This window comes from Salvelinus alpinus, chromosome 25, assembly GCF_045679555.1.
Source record: "Salvelinus alpinus chromosome 25, SLU_Salpinus.1, whole genome shotgun sequence".
In the NCBI taxonomy this organism is placed as follows: domain Eukaryota; kingdom Metazoa; phylum Chordata; class Actinopteri; order Salmoniformes; family Salmonidae; genus Salvelinus; species Salvelinus alpinus.
Window position 1 is genome coordinate 3,841,991 of NC_092110.1, and position 7,054 is coordinate 3,849,044.

A 7,054-nucleotide genomic window follows, 5' to 3' on the forward strand; every position below is an offset into this window, starting at 1 on the left:
TGAGAACCTCGGCAAATACCGGTGAACTTCATATTTAGATGTAATTGCCTATCCTTACCCTAGGCCTACTTTAATGAAGGCTGGTTCAACAGCAATGTATCATGTGTTTTTTATCCTGGCAATTTTATGATTTCATTATATTTTATATTTATTTATTGTAGTTGAAAAAAACAACAGATTGATTGGTTTTCGCAGAATTTGATTAAAACCAAACTTATTAGAATGACTCGTTGTACTGGTTTTATGGTGAGAATATCCGTTGCGTGCATGCAATGCAACTTTTTGAGAAATGTGAATGCGATCTGTGATATGGTTCCAGTATGTACAGTATAAAAAACATTATATTTGGGAGCAGTATATGGGTGAGTGGACATCCTCCCTTTCTCTTTATATTGGATCTTTGTCCAGCTACTGTGAAAAGTTTGGATGTGTGTAAAACCCTCCATAGTCTGCGTTGTTTAATAGGCTATTATATGTCCACGGAAAGCAATACTTTTTTTATGGCGCCAGGACCATTCACAGTTGAGCTCAATCAGTTTAGCTTAACACTGATCTGCTATTATTTTTTTTATTTTTTTTATCAAGGGAGGCCAAGTGCTAGCTGGCTTCCTTTGCATTCTATGCTACGGGCGGCCACAATGTCCTACTCTTTTTGACCAGAGAGCATCAGATAGATGACCTACACATACAGAGACAGAGTGGCGCTGTTTTCCCTAGCTCGGATGCTTTCTCCGGTGGGAAGCATTGAACCTCTTGCAAATTGAAGAAACATTATGCAACACAGAGAGACTATTGTGTTTCATAATTATATACAGTTGAAGTCGGAAGTTTACATACACTTATGTTGGAGTCATTAAAACTTGTTTTTCAACCACTCCACAAATTTCTTGTTAACAAACTATAGTTTTGGCAAGTTGGTTAGGACATCTACTTTGTGCATGACACAAGTAATTTTTGCAACAATTGTTTACAGACAGATTATTTCAGTATAATTCACTATATCACAATTCCAGTGGGTCAGAAGTTTAGTCTCTGAATGTCCTTGAGTGGCCCAGCCAGAGCCTGGACTTGAACCCGATCAAACATTTCTGAGGAGACCTGAAAATAGCTGTGCAGCAATGCTCCCCATCCAATCTGACAGACTTTGAGATGATCTACAGAGAAGAATGGGAGAAACTCCCCAAATACAGGTGTGCCAAGCTTGTAGCGTCATACCCAAGAAGACTCAATGCTGTAATCACTGCCAAAGGTGCTTCAACAAAGTACTGAGTAAACCCTGTTTTTGGTTTGTCATTCAAATTAAATCAAATTTGATTTGTCACATGCTTAATTACAAGCCCTTAACCAACTATGCAGTTTTAAGAAGAAAAAAAAGTATTAAGGAAGTATTTACTAAAATAAACTTCAGTAAAAAATAAATATCTGAAATAAAACATTCAAATAAAAAAATAAAAAATAACAATAGCAAGGCTATATACAGTGGGTACCGGTACAGAGTCAATGTGCGGGGGCACCGGTTAGTCAAGGTAATTGAGGTAATATGTACATGTAGGTAGAGGTAAAGTGACTATGCATGGATAATAAACAGAGAGAAGCAGCAGCATAAAAATGGGGGGTGGGGTGGGGACAATGCAAATAGTAGCCATTTGATTAGCTTTTCAGGAGTCTTATGGCTTGGGGATAGAAACTGTTAAAAAACCTTTTTGACCTAGTTTTGGCACTCCGGTATACCACTTGCCGTGCGGTACCAGAGGGGACAGTCTATGACTAGGGTGGCTGGAGTCTTTGGCAATTCTTTGGGCCTTCCTCTGACACCGCCTGGTATAGAGGTCCTGGATGGCAGGAAGCTTACCCTCTATAGTGCCTTGCGGTCGGAGGCCGAGCAGTTGCCATACCAGGAGGTGATGCAACCAGTCAGGATGCTCTCGATGGTGCAGCTGTAGAACTTTATGAGGATCTGTGCCAAATCTTTTCAGTCTCCTGAGGGGGAATAGGCATTGGCGTGCCTCTTCACGACTGTCTTGGTGTGTTTGGACCATGATAGTTTGTTGGTGATGTGGACACCAATGAACTTGAAGCTCTCAACCTGCTCTACTACAGCCCCGTCGATGAGAATGGGGGCGTGCTCGGTCCTCCTTTTTCTGTAGTCCACAATCATATCCTTTATCACGTTAAGGGAGAGATTGTTATCCTGGCACCACAGTGCCAGGTCTCTGACCTCCTCCCTATAGGCTGTCTCATCGTTGTCTGTGATCAGGCCTACCACTGTTGTGTCGTCGGCAAACTTAATGATGGTGTTGGAGTCGTGCTTGGTCATGCAGTCATGGGTGAACAGGGAGTACAGGAAGGGACTGAGCACGCACTTCTGAGGGACCCCTGTGTTGAGGATCAGCGTGGCAGATGTGTTGTTACCTATCCTTACCACCTGGGGGCGTCCCGTCAGAAAGTCCAGGATCCAGTTGCAGAGGGAGGTGTTTAGTCCCAGGATCCTTAGCTTAGTGATGAGCTTTGAGGGAGCTATTGTGTTTAACGCTGTAGTCAAAAAATAGCATTCTCATGTACACTAGCGGTCCAAAGTTTTAGAACACCTACTCATTCAAGGGATTTTCTTTACTTTTACTATTTTCTACATTGTAGAATAATAGTGAAGACATCAAAACTATGAAATAACACATATGGAATCATGTAGTAACCAAAAAAGTGTTAAAGAAATCAAAATATATTTCATATTTGAGATTCTTCAAATAGCCACCCTTTACCTTGAAGACAGCTTTGCACAGTCTTGCCATTCTCTCAACCAGCTTCACCTGGAATGCTTTTCCAACAGTCTTGAAGGCGTTTCCACATATGCTGAGCACTTGTTGGCTGATTTTCCTTCACTCTGCGGTCCGACTCATCCCAAACTATCTCAATTTGGTTGAGGTCAGGGCAGAGGTAACTCTGGGTCTTCCATTCCTGTGGCGGTCCTCGTGAGCGCCAGTTTCATCATAGCCTTGATGGTTTTTGCGACTGCACTTGAAAAAACTTTCAAAGTTCTTGAAATTTTCCATATTGAGTGACCTTTGTGTCTTAAAGTAATGATGGACTGTCATTTCTCTTTGCATATTTGAGCTGTTCTTGCCATAATATGGACTTGGTATTTTACCAAATAGGGATATCTTCTGTATACCACCCCTACCTTGTCACAACACAACTGATTGGCTCAAACGCATTAAGGACAGAAATTCCACAAATTAACTTTTAAGAAGGCACACCTGTTAATTTAAATGCATTCCAGGTGACTACCTCATGAAGCTGGTTGAGAGAATGCCAAGAGTGTGGAACGGGTGGCTATTTGAAGAATCTCAAATATAAAATATATTTTGATTTGGTTAATACTTTTTTGGTTACTACATGATTCCATATGTGTTATTTCATAGTTTTGATGTCTTCACTATTATTCTACAAAATAGAAAATAGTAAAATAAAGAAAAACCCTTGAATGAGTAGGTGTTCTAAAACTTTTGACCGGTAGTGTATGTGTTCCTTTTGTCCACTTGGGAAAGGGCAGTCTGGAGTGCAATAGAGATTGCATCATCTGTGGATCTGTTGGGGCGGTATGCAAATTGGAGTGGGTCTAGGGTTCCTGGGATAATAGTGTTGATGTGAGCCATGACCTGCCTTTCAAAGCACTTCATGGCTACAGATGTGAGTGCTATGGGTCAGTAGACATTTAGGCATGTTACCTTGGTGTTCTTGGACACAGGGACTATGGTGGTCTGCTTGAAACATGTTGGTATTACAGACTTGGTCAGGGACAGGTTGAAAATGTCAGTGAAGACACTTGCCAGTTGGTCAGCGCATGCTCGAAGTACACGTCCTGGTAATCCGTCTGGCCCTGCGGCCTTATGAATGTTGACCTGTTTAAAGGTCTTACTCACATCGGCTACAGAGAGCGTGATCACACAGTCGTCCAGAACAGCTGATGCTCTTATGCATGCTTCAGTGTTGCTTGCCTCGAAGCGAGCTTAGAAGTTATTTAGCTCGTCTGGTAGGCTCGTGTCACTGGGCAGCTCGCCGCAGTGCTTCCCTTTGTAGTCCGTAATAGTTTGCAAGCCCTGCTACATCCGACGAGTGTTGGAGTCGGTGTAGTACAATTCAATCTTAGTCCTGTATTGACAGTTTGCCTGTTTGATGGTTCGTCGGAGGGCATATCGGGATTTCTTATAAGCGTTCGGGTTAGAGTCCCGCTCCTTGAATGCGGCAGCTCTACCCTTTAGCTCAGTGTGGATGTTGCCTGTAATCAATGGCTTCTGTTTGGGATATTTACGTATGGTTACTGTGGGGACGACGTCATCGATGCACTTATTGATGAAGCCAGTGACTGATGTGGTTTATTCCTCAATGCCATCGGAAGAATCCCGGAACATATTCCAGTCTGTGTTAGCAAAACAGTCCTGTAGCTTAGCATCTGCGTCATCTGACCACTTCCTTATTGAGCGAGTCACTGGTACTTCCTGCTTTAGTTTTTGCTTATAAGCAGGGATCAGGAGGATAGAGACATGGTCAGATTTGCCAAATGGAGGGCGAGGGAGAGTATTGTACGTGTCTCTGTGTGTGGAGTAAAGGTGATCTAGAGTTGTTTCCCCCTCTGGTTGCACATTTAACATGCTGGTATAAATTAGGTAAAACCGATTTAAGTTTGCCTGCATTAAAGAAGTCCCTGGCCACTAGGAGCGCCACCTCTGGATGAGCATTTTCTTGTTTTCTTATGGTCTTATACAGCTTGTTGAGTGCCGTCTTAGTGCCAGCATCGGTTTGTGGTGGTAAATAAATAATAAATAAATAAAAAATCTTTGTCCGGTACCTGGTGAGTAATCGCTGTCCTGATATCCAGAAGCTCTTTTCGGTCATAAGAGACGGTGGCAGAAACATTGTGTACAAAACAAGTTACAAATAACGCAAAAAAACACACAATAGCACAATTGGTTAGGAGCCTGTAAAACGGCAGCCATCTCCACCAGCGCCATTTACAATATACATACAATTTCATCCATTTTGAAATCAGGCTGTAATCTAAAACAATGTGTAAAAAGTCAAGGGGTCTGGATACTTTCTGAATACACTCTATGTAAACAGATAAATACAGTGCCTTCAGAGAGTATTCATACCACTTCACTTTTTCCACATTTTGTTGTGTTACAGCCTGATTTCAAAATGGATGAAATAAAAAAAATCTGTCTCAGCCAGCTATACACAATACCCCACAATGACAAAGTGAAGAAAAAAACTCTAAATGTTTGCACATTTATTGAAAATGAAATAAAGAAATATCTAATTTACATAAGTATTCACACCCCTGAGTCAATACATGTTAGAATCACCTTTGGCAGTGATTACAGCTGAGACACTTTCTGGTTAACATGCTGACCAGACCGGACACGTCGCGTGCGCGAGCGTCGCAAAATAAATGTAGAAACCCATGTTATTCAATTATTGCACTGCTTGCGCGCGCCAACGAACGTCTGCGACACCAAGGGCTAAAATAGATGTCGTTCCTATTTCTGACGCAGATCGCGCTGCAAGTCCTGCCTCTCCCATCTCCTCATTGGTTTATAGAAGCAGTTAAGGCTATCTTACAAACTATTGTAGCATTCAACATTAAAATGTGTGACACATCCATGGTCACATTTTGAGGTCTTCTTATGTAATCACATAAAGCGTGCATGTTCAAGATAGTTGTTGCAGGTCTGTGGAGATCTTCACAATTGCTGTAATCATCTATGCAGAATCTCGAATGGTTTTGATCACTCGCACCATGTACTTTTAATGTAATCTCAACTGCAATCCAGGCCATTTGGTTCTGCTATTCGAAGAAGCACAGTGATAACATATTAATCTGTTTTATCTATTAACAGAATATCTGACTTGTATTCCCATTTTAACTTTGCTGTGCTTTTAAATGGTTGAAAGCCCAGTGATAGACATTTGGATGACAAAAATCAGATATTGTTTTTCCATTGAAATTTGGTTGGGCTTTTAGATGGTTGAAAGTATAGTGATATTGGACATTCAACAAACTTTCGTTGTTTTCACTGGGTGAATATAGGTGGTAATCTCATTGATCAACGTCTCAACCAAATATGACCAAATAATCCACAGTGAAATGATGTGGTGTTCTCAATGAGCAATAGTTGGTTGCAGGCGATGACTTGTTCCTTTAGGACTCGGACATTCCACTGAAGTAGCCACTCAGACAAGACCACAACATAATAAGATTTGGTCAATCAAGTGTTGGGTCAGGAGTCAATTGCATAGCTTCCTCTGGATAAAGGTCATGGGGAGGTTATGTTCAATCTAGGATCACACATTCAAATGAATCAGGGGTTACTGAACCTTATAGACTACCCCTGCACATACTGTGTGGCCTCACAATTTCTGTAAAACATTTTTTACCCCCTTTTCTCCCCAATTTTTGTGGTATCCAATTGTTAGTAGTTACTATCATCGCTACAACTCCTGTACGGGCTCGGGAGAGACGAAGGTCGAAAGCCATGAAAATCAAATTGAGGGAGACTGCAAATTTAAGTTATGTCCTTCCTTTTAAAATATACTGTCTGTGGTCCATTCTGGCATCATTGGGATGGTTTTTAACACATTCCTTCTATTCACTCAGGGTAGAATGTTAGAGGTTGACAGTAAAATTCCTGTGTATTAAAGTTATTAAATATAGAAAAGAATAATCAAGTAGACAAATGCTTCAAACAGTTCTTGAATGCAAAAAGATGCTATCACAAGTCACCATCAGGTCCAGCTCCATAGGTGAAAAGGTCAACTACTTCTTCTAATAATGTTGAACATTCCACCATAATAACTTCATAGAGATTTGGAAGTTAAGATCACATAGCTCACTTTCCAAACAGCAAATGAATACAATTATTTAAATAATATATACATGACTATGACGGTCATTATCATGTCATTTACAAAAAGACTGCTTGCGACTGGCCACCTCTGCCATATGTGCCTGAGATAGTGAGATGCTTGTTGCAATAGTCATCCCAGGACAGGTTCT